Source organism: Argiope bruennichi, chromosome 3, assembly GCF_947563725.1.
Source record: "Argiope bruennichi chromosome 3, qqArgBrue1.1, whole genome shotgun sequence".
Classification (NCBI taxonomy): domain Eukaryota; kingdom Metazoa; phylum Arthropoda; class Arachnida; order Araneae; family Araneidae; genus Argiope; species Argiope bruennichi.
Window position 1 is genome coordinate 29,228,399 of NC_079153.1, and position 17,260 is coordinate 29,245,658.

Consider the following 17,260-nt stretch of genomic DNA (forward strand, 5'->3'; position numbering starts at 1 on the left):
TAAAATAACGATATTAAAAACTTCATAACTCGGTTAGATTTGATAACAGAGGAATGAAATGTTTATTGATTAGAAGCTAGAGTGCCAAAAATGTTTTACTGAAGATGACTCTTGAGATAGAAGGACTGCTTAAAATTTAGACTTCTTTTGTTTTTACAGAAGTACATTTATTGAGTGAAACAAAATAAAATATTATTATTTTTACGTCATTTAAATTCTTTTGAAAATAAAACTGAATTTTATGAGAAATCCGATAAATTCTTATTGAATACTACCTTGAGAATTGTATAAATTATATTCTGTAATACTTTTAATGCTGAACATTTCAATTTTCTGTACTTGTATTAAAAAAAAAATATTCGTTTTGAGCAAAACAGTTTTTGTGTGAATTGGAGTTCAATCACTTCCGTTTCAATTTAAAATTAAAATTTTAGGGGAGATGGCAGAAAATTAATGAATGCATAGAACTGTGAATAGAATGGCATAAGGGTTCTAAAATAGTTATCAAATATCAACATTCGGGGCTTAAAAATATTCTGCTTAAGAAGGCATTAATATGAAGTTAGATAAAATATTTAATAGAAAATTTTATCGACCATTAATCATGGCGAATCGGTTTGTCACCAAAGGTGGCTGGTTTTTAAATAGAAATTGGATTAAAATATTGAAAAGTAATTTTTTTAATGAGTATCTAAAATTCAAGAAGTAACTATAAGATAAATTTGATAGATCTATATCCAAGGTCTGGGAAACAGAGTTTTGAATGCTCTTTTCATCATGCAATTCGCATCAAGTAATTTACAGAAAATAAATCTAGCCTACAAATATTTTGAAATTAAAATTTTTGGGCATAGAATATTTTCTATAGCACCTGTACTAAATAAATTTTTTTTAAAAAAGGAGCTGCACGGTATTTGAGGCGTTTTAGTATGTAATTTGTGATATCGAGATATGAAGAGCTTCAAACAGATTAAAAACTTTGGCAAAAATGTATTGAGGAATTTTTTTTCTTTTCTTTTGTTATGGGCTGAAAATAGAGACTGTCAGATTATGCAGCTAAACGATGCAATTAGTAAAGCAGTTTAGGGTTTGAAATAACATTCCTAAGTCTCTTACATCTCCTACCACCAAGCATTTTTCAACTTTATCAAAGAATTCCAAAAGAACAAATATTTGCCTTGCGGCTAAAAAATGAGGATATTAAAACTCGCTTTCTGGATTTTTGAATTGAATTTTTGAATTCATATTTATTTGCAATTTTGTGTAAAATGTTTAAAACTAGTGCATATTTATGTCCTTTTATTGCAAACGTGCCTAAACCTGTGAATTATTTTTAAAACATCTTTTCATTTAAGAAAATCCTTTGATAGCATAATGCATTTTCCGAATGACTGTTTTATAAATATCAATGAGAGTTTTGATCTACAATGAAAACTGTTATGTTTGTTGTTTTTTCATTTTGGCTAATTACTGTCATTTTTTAAAAATCTTTCGGTGATGATATTAATTCATCTTCTTTTTTAAAATGGTATTATTTTCATTTAAACGATTTTTTCATTCTTTAAAGATCGTAATTTATCATTTAAAATGATTAAATTTATCATATAAAAAATCTACTAAGGATTTGAATGTTGCTAATAGTTAACACAATGCGGTTCATTTTCAAGCAGTACAGTGCAAGGGCTTCAAATAACATGTCCGCTGGATTTTCGATACCAATTCACAAATCTTAAAAATTATAGTGACATAAAAATCTGATAAATTTCACACAATTCAGCATATTGATAAGATATCCAAAAAATCACGCTTTTCCCTATATATATATATATATATATATATATATATATATATATATATATATATATATATATATATATTTCACTTCACTTCACCATGAAAAAATGATTTAAGTTTTGTTTGATTCTTGTAGAAAAAGACTACTTTAATTTTAAAAATTGCGTCATTTAGTAAGACACCTTTTTGTAAACAATTATTTTCTTAAAATTTTTCAGATATTAGATTCATACTCGAAATATATATAGAAGCATGTGTTGAAGGAGAGGAACAATTAATAAGAAGTAATTAATTCATGGACTTCATGAATTAATCCTAAACTTTATGTTAATAGTGTTTTTGAAAGACATTTTATGATGATAAAATTTCATTTCTATATTTATTTAATGAAAAGAAAAACATTTCACAGTCAATTCAATCTAATCATAATCAGTTTATATTCAGAAGATTTACTATAGAGGAAGTATTGTGAGATCTGTATTAACTATTTTAATATCGATTTGGAGAAAAACGTTAAAAGTCTTTCAGAAAACTAATATTAATTCTAAGTACCATACTTTTGAAATGGAAATATTTATTATGTTAGCTCAATTAGCCCAGAAAATTTTGGATCGCCATGAGAAACTGGATAAAATCAAAGTGACGAAACGGTTAAATGATCTTCGAGTCAAAGGGTTGTGAACTTTACTTTGATACGTACTTCGTTAGTAACATATGTCTTAAAAAGATGGATTGGCGCTATTCATATTTCATTCGGCGAAAATCATAAAAGAACTTTTCTGTCGAAAATCAGATAGGGGTTTTTCATACTGTAGTCCATATACAAAGAATTTAGGATTAAAGGAAGTAAAGAATTAATTATTATTATTATTATTATCATTATTTTTTACTCAATAGATTCAAGTGACTATAAGACAAAAATAGGAAAGTTAGGACACAATATAAGATAATGAATGAATGATTAAAGCTTGCAATCAAATTTTATTCTTGCTAGTGTTATTGTTACTAGTGTTTTGACTTAAAATCAGTAATAAAGAATAAATATAATGAATTTAAGAAAATAATTCCCAATAAGATTTATATGTCAAAATTTGAAAGCATTCTTAGCTTTTGTTGTCAATGTCTATTCTAAAATTATCAAGAGAACTATAACAATATTCATAACCGAAAGGTATGAAATCATAAATCAACTTCAAACAGCATTTTGTGGTATAAATTATTTTTTTAAGATTGCATAGAAAAAATTAAAAATCTGTATTTTTCCATTATTGATTTGAGTAGTTCAGTATTTAATAAATTAAGCTGAGAAAAATGACCGCTAAAATTTTAAATTAACTATTTTATGTCACTAAATGTTAGCAGCTTCACCAGCTGAATATTTTTAAGCTTCAAATTTTCATGGATATATATCTCATTCTATTTTAGAAACCTTACACCGCTCGGTTCATTTTACTATATATTTCATTTATTTTCTGTCAACTCCTCTAAAATTTGTAAAAAATGGGTACACTCAGTTATTTCAAACATTTTCAAAATGTAATATAATTTATAACTCAACAATTCAAAATTTGGCAAATTCTTCATGCTAATTAAAAAAAATATTATTTCAAATCTTTTACATATTCTTCTCAGAATAGAGCAAATATATCGCTTGTTTTATTGAAATTTGCTTTAGCAATAATGACATGTTAAAGACAGGAATTTAATCTCACACTATTTTGCAGTTTTATTATTTTTTGGGTAAACATCGATAGTAATTTGGACAGTAAAATTAAAACTTAAGAAAAAAAATCTGCAACTTTAATAGTAAATTTTAGAATTCTTGAAGTTTGAAGGAGCTAGCTAGTTTTTGAATTAGCTTTCGTGATAGGGGGAATTCTGAACGAATATTAAATATATCATGGAAGCTAATTCAAAAACATAAGAATTTGTATAATCTTTGTATTCTTCTTAGAAAAAAAGCTTAAAATATTTTTTTTAATTAATTAATTCCAGAACAAATTATATGACACAGAAACTGCCTCTTAAAAAGGATAATTTTTTTTAAAAAAAATGTAAAGATGAGTTTTTTATTATAATACTTTTGGAAGTAATCATGGAAAAACACCATAAATTTTGTTAATTATTATTTAAAATTAAAATTTCAAAAAATGTTCTGAGAAACACATTTCCATTCTCCAGAGTATATATCTCCCAAGTGTGGTAGTTCTAAATCAAAAGGTCTTAGCTTGTAGAGTTCCAACCGTATTGTTCGTCCTCAATGCAAACTTGTCCATTCAATTTACAATTAGAAATTTAGATCAAATTATTTCCTGTAAATTTACTATTATTTACTATTTCACTAATTCACTTTCAGTTTTTGTTTAGAAGGTAGGCAAACTGGGAAAGAGGCAGGATCTTCGAAAAAACTTTCATAATATATAATATTTTATTCAAATGTGAAATTTTTATTTTAGTTTTAATTAAATTTAATGCGATATGTAATTTGAAAAAAAATCGAGGAAATTTTAAGTTATAAATAATTTTATTCCAATTTTTTAGTTTTTTTTAATGATAAGTTTTTTAAAAATTATCACAATGATTGATAAATAATTGTTATATTAAATGATCATTCTATTTTTTTAAAATTCAATGTAGATAGTCTCAAATATTTCAGTGATTTTGCAGTCAACTACATTATTTCAGCTCAGTTTCTGTATTACCAAGCAAAGGCTTAAATGAGTACTTTACTTTCTTGTATACGAAGCATACACAGAATAAGTATTATATTTAGCAAAAAGTTCGAATTCGTAATTTTGATCACTCACTACATTTCAGATATTCTTGAATCCGAAAATTGCATTTTTGGAGTTTATCTGTTTGACTGTGAACAAGATAACTCAAGCATGCTTTGAGTTAGATGGATGAAATTTGGTATTTGCATTTTACACCGAATTTGTAATTTCTTATCAAATTTTGAACGAAATTCATACTTAAAAAGTTTTTCTGTCTATATATCTGAGATTAAATGAATATTTTATTTACAAAATGTAAAGAACTTGACGAATAAATTATAATATAGAGTTATAGTATCTAAAGAGTAAATCGCATCAGTCTGTACAGTTACATGCATGTAAACGCAATAATTCAAAAACGCAATAACATAAATAAATGAAATTTGATATGCGAGTATGTTACACTGAAATTATATTTCTTTATCAATTTTTTGTTCCAATCAATTTACAAAAACAGATATCCAAGATGCATACGGGGTTCTCTTCACTATCCTATAAAGCACTAAACGCCTATGTATGGTACTCTGAAAAGAAAAACATGAACACATGTGCGTTTATGACCCTGCTCAATATATACAATTTTCCAATTAGTGGGGGTTGGGAAGAAGTTTTAGAATATGTGAGAAAGCTTAATCTTTGTCTACGAATTTTTAAAATATATTTTTCTCTTCATTTTCGAGAAAAGGAGAGATTTTGAAATAGACAAATTTGGTCAATATTTTTTTTTTTCCCGAATGACTTTTAAGCCAGAGTCTGGGACATGAGGGTCAAATAAATAATAATAACGCAAAACTACTTTTACTATGAACTATTTAAAACAAGTTTAAGAGGTTAATAGGATATAGTATATTATATCCCATAAGTAGTCACTCCCGTTACTTTCAAAATAATACAATTTGAAGCTAAATAACTTTTGCATTATTCAAATATATGAAATAAAAAGTCATACTTTTAGAAAAAATTCAAAAACAAACAGTTATTTTTCTACTATAGAATATTTTTTTTAATTATTCTAAATAGCAAAATTTTTGATGCTTAAAAATTCACCACTCGTACTTAAAATATCTCCAATATAAATTCGCCATTTTTCTAACCTAATATATTTGCAGTCACTATTATAAATTTTATATAACATATTTTACTTGTTATTTTTATTCAGTTGATTTGTTATTACTTTTTTCTGAGTGGAGCGATAATGACTCTTGATTCTTTAAATATTTGGGTTCCAATGGCACGCGCCACATAAGCTGTCAAAAGACTGATGCCTAACAGTTGTTTCTAGTCTCGTATTTCATTGTATAGACAGAAAAATAAATGCCGAATGAAGACACACGTCTTAGTTTCTTTTTTAATCATCGTATTATTTTACTAAGAGTACAGAATAAGATATTAAGAATTTCGGTCAGTCTATTTTTTGTTCGTTGTCCATGTAAGTGCATAATTTGATTTATGAGTTTATCTTACCATCAAAATAAGCGCCAATAAAGCCATAAGTGATATTTTACAGACTTAATTTTTTCCCCTTTAGATCAATTAATGCTTTTGTAAGCATCTGTATCATATTCTATTCTTTGCATATATATTTATAAGTGAAAAAATACCCTAAAACATTTTAGGCTGATTTTTTTTTTGTATTATGAACTAATTCAACAACTTCTGGTAAACAGCGTAAAAGCAATGATTTTCTTTTAAATCAACTATGTTTTACAAAAATTCTACTTTCATCTATATCACAGCATCACAAGGAAGTTAAAAAACATTGCGCGTCTATTAAAAACTATTCGTTTTTGACGACCAGCTGCTTCGTCAGGAATATTGACTATATATAATTTCAGTTAAATCACTTAAATATAAGTTCATGACCATAATTCTTCAAATTGTTGAACATTAAAATCATGCTATTTTAACTGACGTATGCTCTGTTCATTGAATACATAAACTTTTTTAATGGAGACAAATCCTATAATATAATAACGTTTTTAAAAAAGCATAAATACAGTCCGTCTTCTAACTTTCGGGTAGATGTTTAATGAAACAATGAAAATGATTTGAATTTGAAAGCTATAATGGAAATATGGAAATTAAATTTAAAAAAAAATATTGTCAAAATTTAAGAAAAATTTGCTGCACTATTAAGATAATATCATTAAAACGACATTTTTTTAAACCTTAAAACGGTGTGAATATTAGTTTTTATGCAATAATATTTCCGGAAGTTACTGAAAAGAACGCCAAAATTCGACATAATTTTTAATTAAATAAAATTATAATTAAAATTAAAAAAATCGCTCCGAGGTGCACATTGCTGCCATATTAGAATGCGCGCGCACGCACGCACGCACACACATACACACACTCATCTTTATCATTAGTAGATATTAATTTCAAATTTTAATTGGCGTATTAGAAAGTCTAATGTGGTACTGAACACGTAAAATTTTACTAAGCAATTAAATTTTTTGATATACATCTTAAAAATATATCTTATATTTTTATCAATATCTTTATTATATCTTAATCAATATCTTTATTATATCTTTATCAATATCTTTATTATATCTTTATTACATCTTTATCTTATATCTTTCATATATATCTTAACAAATTCGTTTCTTTATTCAATAAAAGAAAGTCATCACAAGTTACACAAAGAGAAGTAAATTCACATCCCGTAATCTAATTTATTTATCTATTTTACAAAAAGATGCCTCTAAATTACACATAGAAAAATTCCTACGTTTATCTATTATTTTAATGAACGATAACAAATCTGAAACAAGGAGAACTTTACATATCAATCCGAATGTGTACCTTTCCCTCTTAGAAAGTGGGTGTATCTCAAAACATCAAGTCCAGTGACAGCCCAGGCTTCATAACCGCTGCATTCCTCTATAATTTCCGGCTGTACTAATGTAGCATTACATTTTAACAAGTTTGCGAAATGCCTCATTTGCGAGCAGTCGAAAGGCTGGTCACAGTGACAAACCGGTGGGATGGGAGGATGATTAATTGTTTTTAAAGTGGTATCATCAGATTTGACGACAACTATGACTTCTGGTGATAAATGGACGTTAAACCGAAATCAGAAAAATCTAGCAATATTTTTATTAGCAGCCTCTGTAGAAGATTTACTTCACATAACTTTATAACAACAGATTGTTAAGGAATGTTATAATTTGCATCTTTTATTTGTTTAATATTGTTGTTCAAAAATGTATCAAATACTCTGCTTTAATATTTTAGAATATTTTAGAAAGGAATGAAAAAAAATGTAACATAATTTGAATGTTGATCTAATATTTTTCTGTTAAAAAAAGTGAAATACATTTCATGTTCATTAAATAAATTTACATTGAATTTATAAAAAAATGTAATTGAATATCATTGATATGTGTGCAATTAAATTCAAAATCCATATAAACTGTTTGTTTTTGCCATTATGTTTTAAATAATTATGTCGTGTAGAACATTGCTTCTAGAGATGTTTTTCAGAAAAGATGATGGTTTACATTAATAAAATTATAAACGAATTACTAAATTGAAATAAAAACTATAAACTATACGTAATTAAAAGGTTTGGAACAATTGTAATTGTTTGAATCTCAGGATGGATTATTATGGTCCACATTTTTTTATAAAGAGAAATACATAAAAAAAATGAAAATGAGTTTGAACATGAAAGAATTTTCTTCTCTGAATACTTATATGTGTAATATAATATCTGAATACTTATATGTGTAAGCTTTTTAAATACTTCTATTTAACTTAATTGTTACATATTAGTAAAAAAAAAATATTTCAATGGACTTCCATTCACTTTTTCTTGCATTACAGATTTGAAAATTCGCACATTTGTATTACCTCAATAATGAATAATATTTTAAAAACTTTATTATATCAATTATTCCTCAGTTAAATTAAATATCGGTTTAAAGAAAATTGCATAATTTGATTGCAAATTAGAGAGTTATAAAGGTTGCTATAAATTTAACAGGTAAGAAAAAAAGTGAAAATATTTTGCCTTTCTAGTATACTTATTAGAGAGTGTTTTTTAAAAATTTTAATTAAATTTATTTTAAATATTTTTATTGTTATAAATGTGGAGAGAAATTATTCTTATAAGCAATTTTATTTGCTAATTTTTGCATTCGAATATTATAACTTCTATTAATGAGTATAAAGCTATTTACTGAGGAATTTTCTTTTTCACATAAATATCGTCGTCACATGTAAAATTAAATAAGTCTCTAGATAGTTTACGAAGTTTTAATTTTTCCAAAACATTCCAAAGTTGAACTCTTTTCTTCTGTTTCGCGTTTGCTTATATTTAATCAACTATTCTTGAATTAAAATTTTAAGAGAATTATTTTATTCTTAATAATTTTACTTTTCTTTGTTAATGTATCTCTAATAAAGGGTTAAACTTACCGTTTAATTTTACATTTCGGCGTATTCCAAATACGTTTCAGAAAAAGAAAAGGCATTTTCCTTCATATACAGTAGATGATATAGCTCTTAAAATCTTTTTTAGAAATTTTAAGTACGTATATCTTCATTTTTGAGAATAGAAATTTTTAAAATATATTCGTAGTAATGTTTCAAGGCGAATAAGGAGTAACTTTTGACTTAATTACATAAAAGATTTTCAGTTAGTTCATAAAATATAAAGTATTTTAAATGGTGAAAAATGGTACACGATGTAAAAAAAAAATCGCTATATATGACAATTAAACATATTGGAGAAATGAAAACACACAGTCATCTCTTTTGTAACTAATTTATATTTTACATTTAAAACAAAATTAAAACTGCTCATTCATTTTGAAAGCACGGATGAACAACTTCCAAAAAGAAAAGCTAAATGAACTCCAATCATACAGATATATACACTCATTTCAACAGAAGAGGCGCAAAATGTAAATATGATATGTATATAAAGCACTTCGCCGAACAGCGATCCAAACTTTGACCTGAAGTTTAAACATTCTTTAACTCTTGTCTCAGATAGCCGACAGCGTTATCAGTCTCCATCTACCAATTAGCAACTCAGAATTGCTGAAAATAGAACCAATTATCAGCATTTAGTGTTAGTATCTACAGTTCTTAGAATTCTCCGAAGAGTCGCCGCTGTCAATCAAAGTGGGTCCCTCATACCACCCACGTGAAAAAGCACGCTGGTACGCTAAAAGCGTTTCGAATGGAATTTTTTACGGTGTTTTGTGCATTTTTTTTACCCACTTACAAGACGGTAAACATTTGACTTAGATGATGTTTAGAATTACGTTTAGAACAGTGTCGGGTTTGTTTGCAAGTGTTGAACTTTCTGCACACCAATTACGACGGGACGCATCGTTGTACGCGCAAATGAAGGGGATGTTCTTGATGTTGAGATAAAGGCTTACAGGTCAGTGGTATCTGTAGGTTAGCTTCTAGGGGAAAGCCTATTTTATGTCGTGTAGCGGATTTATTTACATGACAGTGACTGGATATGGTTACGCAATAAAAATGCAAATTTAATAGAAAATAATCAAAAAATGCAATTTTAATACAATATTGCTTTTAATAAACACCGTTGAAAGATGTATATTTCTTTTAATGAATTATTAGGTTAGTTAGGTTATTCATATAATCTATTATGCATTGGTTTACAACTGATTCAGTTCTATACAGCATACTACGTATATCAAGATGTAGATTCTATAGAGAATCCAAAATCCAAAAAAATCAGTTAGTTCTTGACATCAGACTTACGTCCGATATGCTATTGCTTTACCGAGTATAATAATGCGTTGAGCGGCTTCGGCTTATTTCAAAAATATATACTCCAGAAAAATTTTTAGGAAAAAGAAAGATCAATTTTCTTGCACCTACAATCATTACACTACGCTTTCAAAAATATATTAAGCTTTCTTTCAAATCTGCTCCTTTTTTTTCTTTTTGAAATTAGAAAAAAAAAAAATGTTTGAACAACAAAATATTAATAACAAACAATTATTGAAGAACATACTACTTCATTTGTTTTCTCAAATGTATTGCAACAACAAAAGGAACAGTTCACAATTTTTTCACATTTAATTTGAAAGATATTGAAAGATGCATAAAAATAATTTTCATTTTAATCTATTTATTTTTCTGTGCATATTGTAGAATGAATTGTAGGAATCTGTGAGCTGCATAGAAATTATGCATCAATTAGAATTAGCAAATAAATCATCGTTCTTTTCCTAGCTTTATAACAGTTGTGAATGAGCAATATTTTATCAGCGATGTGACTTCATTAATTGATAATAAAAGCTGCTCATATTAAAAAAATAAGCAAAAAAAAAAAAATCCATGTAAATACACAATTTTGTTTTATATTTTCTCAATTTTCTGTTTTTAGAAATAATAAAATAATAGTAATTTATTCATTGTAGGTGAAGTAATTGATTTAAGCTGATTAAAATGTAAGGAAAATAGTTGAAAAATCTCTTAATTGTAAAAGAAATTGATCAAGTTGCTTTTAATTCGCTGTAGAAAATTAGGGCTTGAAAATTTATGCTTGACTCTTCTATTTTTATTTTATTTTTAAAACTTACTGTTACTTATATCGTAGTAATAATGTGCATGTATTTCATATCGTCGCAAAGTGTATATCTATAAGTAGTAAATATAGCAATGGAAAGTATTGTTATGAAAAATATATAAATATTTTAAATTTCAAACTGGTATAAAAATGGGCAATAATATGACTCGAATACATTAAAGTAAAACATTAAATTTATGATAGATTTTTAACTAAAGTCTTTTTTATTCAGCACCGACGATCCAAGATATAAATGGGCCCTGATTTCAGTACAATCTGCCTTGTACAGATTTTAAATGATTTTTTCATTGTGTAACAATTTTTAGTTAATTCTTTCACTCTATAGAAATGTTTTCTTCCCTCTCTCTTTCTTTACTAAAGGTAGAATAATTTGCCTCATTGAACAGCTAAAGGACATACTAGTTACTTACAATAAAAAAATATTAAAATTTGGGCCACGTGCAATAGCATTTAGGCATATAATTATCAATAAGTACAAGTCGTTACAATTTTTAGACTGAAAAAAAATACTGTGCCTCGTTTCATAAAATTTTGAATCCCAATAAATTAAAACAACTTTTTTGTTTCGAATGAAGTTTCTCTTCCTGAAACCTCATGATTCATCCCCTTATGACAGCACATGAGTCAATTTTTATCCTTCCCCTAACCCTCGTGATCGTTAGCAATCCTCATGATTTGACAAGAGGGTTGTAGTTTTTCAATCCGTTCACGCTTTTTTGCCTTCTCTGGTTTTCTTTAGAAGATGGCGTCCGTCCTGACAGATAGGATCGCTCCACTGAATTTATGTCGGCCACGAATAATTGAGACAAAGTCTAATTAAAGCTTTTTGGGCGGTCCTTCTCATTTTTTCGAGACATTATTTCATTTATCGACTAGCATTTTTGTCTGTTTGTTTGTCTGTCTTTAGCGGCGTGACTGAAATGCTGCCCTGGCGCGTGTTTGAAATCGGATAATGAACATATTAATCTTTTTATTCTCGACCTCTTAATTGTAAAAGCAAAGATGAAGTGCGTTCTATGTGCTTCTGTCTTCCTTCATGAGTTATTTTTTTTTATTATTTATAGCAGAATGTATATTTTTTCTTTTCTTACAAAAATTGTTTTTTTTTAAATACAATTTTGTAAATTTATTTTAGAAAAGAAAAAATATTTTATACTATTTTTTTTAGAAGAAAAGAAAGCCAAAATGCTAAAAATTACATAAAATATAATATAACACTCCTTAAAAATTTTTTATAATAAAAATGGTTTAAAATAAAATATTTATATACTATTTCTTAGAAAAAATGAAAGCCAAAATGTTAAAAAATATATAAAATATGATATAATGCTCCGTCAAAAAAATTTATAATAAAAATGGTTTAAAATAAAATATTTTTAGACTACTTTTTTAGAAAAAACGAAAGCCCAAACACTAAAAATTATATAAAATATAATATAATACTCCTTCAAAAATTTTTATAATAAAGTTGATTCAAAATGAATGCAGAAAAAATAAAACCAAAAAGTTAAAAATTATATAAAATATACACAAAACTTCTTCAAACTTTTATAATAAAGATGTTTCAAAATATTCATATGGTTCTACCCAGCCAATAAATTAATAAACTTAAAATTTGATAGATATATTCCTAATAAAAAGAAGACTCTTTAAAATCTTTATTGATTTGATTAATTGATTTTTCGATGCGAATATTTTATTCAATCGACCTTCTTGATATTTTTCAGGAGAACCATAAATCTGATTTCTTCAAATCTGAAGGGGAAATAATTTATTTGAGAAAATGTGTGAAGATATTTGTTTGAATAAGTTCGTGTTGTTACTAAATATGGAACAAACATATCCGAGATACTCTCAAGTGGAATTATTCAGAAGGGTAATTTTTCCTCAATAACCAACCCCCCCCCCCAAAAAAAAAGAAAGAAATAGAAAAATAATAGAAATGGAGAAAGAGAGAACCCCTTTCAACATCATATTTTTTTACTGTTTGTTAATAGTCTAAAGGAATATTTTTGATTTTGATTTGATTTTTTTATTGCCATCGTAATTCAAGTAACCGCCAGGCATGGTTCTTATAATGTTTAGAAAGTTTAAAAATGTGAATATTTTTATTTTAGATTACTTGTTTAATTTCTTTCTTATCTATTAGCCGGTTGATATATTTTCTGATTCATCTATTAACATATCGGAACATAATCTTAATTTTTTACAAGTACTTTCCATGCATAAGTATTAATTATGAATTCTTCAATAATTGAATTAAATTATTTTATTTAACTTTTGTTTAATGCGTTTTCGTAATTTTTAATAAAAAAAATTCATGATTAGTTGCATGATACAAAAGGTTTAATAACGATTTAAAATCAGAAAAGTATCCCTTTGAGGATATCGGCCCGATTTTTTGCAATTTTTTTTATTTTTGTGTATGTTTTTGACAAAAGAAAAATTCATTTGGCAAAAAACATAATTATTTTACAAATTTTTATAGCAAACGGATATATTGAAACGCCTATCTTATTTGATCTCCTCCTTATTAAAACACATTAAAGTACATTATTAACCTTCCTTTCTTGATTTAATCAAATTGGAAAACTCAGACATATATGGTAATTTGTTTTTTTTTTCTCTCTCTCTCTCTATATATATATTAGTCTCTCTCACACACATATATTTAATTTGAATTATACATATATTATTTTGAATTTATGTAGTTAAATGGAAATAGTTTTGTAATTGAAAAGTGGAATTTGTTTTCTTAAAACTTTTCAGAACAAGTAGAAATAGAAGTTTTTCTATGCATCTTTTAATACAAGCTTTTTATTATGCATCTAATTGCAAAGTTATGAAATAAATTATTCAACAAAGAAATGAATTTGAAAGATGTATGAATTAGAAACCTGAGTTATGCTACTTAGAAACTACAACTATTCTGTGGATTATTGGTTCACTATTCTAAACCAAACCAACTTCATTAGGTTATACAACAGATTAATTGTAATGAAATACTCAATTTTCATTTGTAATACTTTATGTTATAGACAATAATTTGCAAAAATGGTTTTATTTGAAAATGTGGGCATGGAACTTGGTTTCCAACAGCAAATTATAAGAATTTTAACACTACATTCATAGAAAATAACTTTTATGATGAAAGATTCAAAATTAGAAGTTATTTGCACCATATGTCTTCATGTACCAAAGGAATTCATATATATTGTTTGATTTACTTAATTCATTATTTTATCCAATTTTCTTTAAATATATATTGTACTTTTAAGTTGAAAAATGAATTATTGACAAAAAATTTGCATCTATATTATAAGAAGGGAATTTTTATACATCAATTATAGAATTTCCATTTTCACTTGTGTCAGAATAACAGAAGCTTTTAATTTTATGTATTTACCCTAATGCTGATTTAAAGCTATCTTTCATATTAATGGCTGAGAATTAAAGCTGCATTAAGTTCAAAATAAATGAGAAATCTTACACAATATCTTTTATTTATAAATACTTGCATGAAATATTTCTTTCAGAGTGAAAGAAATAACACGTCGTTGACCAAATGTCACGAACGTGTTGAACTTAATCTCATAGATGGATTCAAATTTCAATTATTAAAAAAAAGTAAAACCGATTTAAAACTTGTTGAAAGGCCGCTATTAAGAGCAAAAATTTTTATTTGTGCTTCAGTCTGCCCGGGGAAATCATATCCGCTTCTTCCGAATCTACGAAAAGCAGTACCGCCTGCTTTCTATCGGGCCCCCAAACCCGATCCTGTTACCTTAGATGCGGGTCAGGGCCCGGACGCGTGACTGACATGTTGGTCGACACTCGAATTACTTGGCGCACACTTTCCCCCCTTTATTTATTTATTTATTTTCACTTCTATCACCATTTTTTTTTCTCGAAACGATACGGTTCTTTGACAGTTCCAAGACTTGTGGTCCAGACAGAATGCTGTCCATTCATCAACTTGAAAAGAGTCGCCAAAATGTGGCAAAGAGTTGTCATATCCTATTCGAATGAAGCCTTTCTCTCTTCCTGTTTCTTGTGTTTTCTTTTGAATCTAGATAAATATCCTTAAATATTAGAGTAGAAATAATTATCTCTGGTTCATGTCTCAGTCTTAATAGGGCGCTTTTTCCACGCGTGTAGGAATGGTGTTGCAGTTTTAACAAGGTTTCAACTTTTCTTTAATTTGAGTATCAAAGAGGTTCTGTGCTTTGCTCCGCTAGTTTTTACTCATTGAAACAATGTCTTAATTATATCCCAGGCTTTAAAGCTTTTTAATCCAAGAAAAATTTGACAAAGTTGAGCACTTGTTATGATCTGTGATTGATAATATTTCAAACTCTAGATTTTTCAAAACCTGTAGTATATTTACAGTCACATATTCGACTTTTTTTAATGACACATTTCTTTTTTTTTATAGAATGACTATCAGAAATCGATTATTGAATTTACTTTTAAATAAATAATACTTTACTAAAAAAATATTTGCTTGATTTTAATTTTCAAATTTCTTTAATTTTATAAATTTCATTATCACGGTTTTTAAGTTTAATTAAAATAAATTTATTGCATAGTAAATTTTTTGAAGAAATCTAAAAATTTTCTAGGGCAATGAATTTAATGATTTGAAACTTATTTTAACTTTCATCATCGATACAATTACTATAATAAGATTAACAGGCTGAAGAATTATATTTAAAAGTAATTTTTTTTATTGTGTGACTTTTATGCAAGTACTCATTTGGATATCCTTCGATTTTAGCTATTTATTTTAAAATGTGAAACGGATTTTGCTTTTCCTGTTCCAGTTTTTCTGATAAACATCTGTTATATTTAAAAACTAATCAAATGAAAGTGATAAATTTGTATATAATTTTTTTTCTTAACAGGAAATGTCGGATACAATAATGAATATCAGCTTTCTTTTTCACATCAACCAAATAATTGTTTCAAATGATATAAACTCCTTTAAAAAATTGAACTTATATTTGGCAATATATTAATTGAAAAATAATTAGGCTCTTTGAAATAATTATTTTAAACCTTGATGTCAGATATCAATTTTTAATGCAGGCGTAAAAGTTGCCAAAAGATTGCAAACAATTTATAGATACTGGAAATATTCGAGCCAATCTATTTGAATTGTATTGAAAATTTATATGAATGAATAAAAAAATAAGACAGATTTGCTAAGTACTTAAGATAATTTCTCAAAATTTAATACTAATTTCAGCTAATTCCTAACTCTGAACGGATACCCTGGATTTCTGGTTATTAATACCACTGATGGTTCAGTTTACTATGTTTTTAAAAAAAATACTGGATGAATTTTATACAAATTAAATATGAAACAGGCTAATAAACATTATTTGATTATCATTAGGGCAAAATAATGAAAATAATTATCCTTTCCTCCATCATTCAATATAATTAGTCTATTTTTTACTTTTTAGAATGCGATGTATGCAAATAGAAAATACTGCAATTGTCAAAAAAAAAAAAAAATGGTATTCGAGATTTTGACGAATCTCTAATCTTTCAGTCTTTCAGAACTCCATGGGTTTGAAGAATACAATTTTGTAATTATGTTTATCTATGTGCGCGCTCTCTCTCTGTGTATGAACACGATAACTCAAAAAAAGTTTTTAGTAAGTCGAATTAAATTTGATATGTCTTAACACAAAATTTGTAAATTTCTATCAAATTTTGAACAAAATTCGTTCTGATCTATCTGTCAGAGTATAAGCGGATGCTATAAATTCAAAAACTTAAAGACCTAAATAGATATAATTTGGCAGATAAGTTTAGCATTTAAAATGTAGTCCCGTATCAAATTTATAATTAAGTCTGTGAAGGAGTTGACCATTTGTCTGTCCGTACTTCTGTATGCTTTTTAAAGCGATAATTAAAAAAAAAAAAAAAAAACTTGACAACTTAGATAATTGAAACTTAATTCATAGTTTTAGTATTTACAGTATAGATCTATATCAAAGTTTAGTCTAAATTTGTTAAAGAAGTGACCGTCTGTCAGTCTCTACTTTTTCATGCATGTAAATGCAGTAATTCAAAAATGCAGTGGCTTAAGTTAATG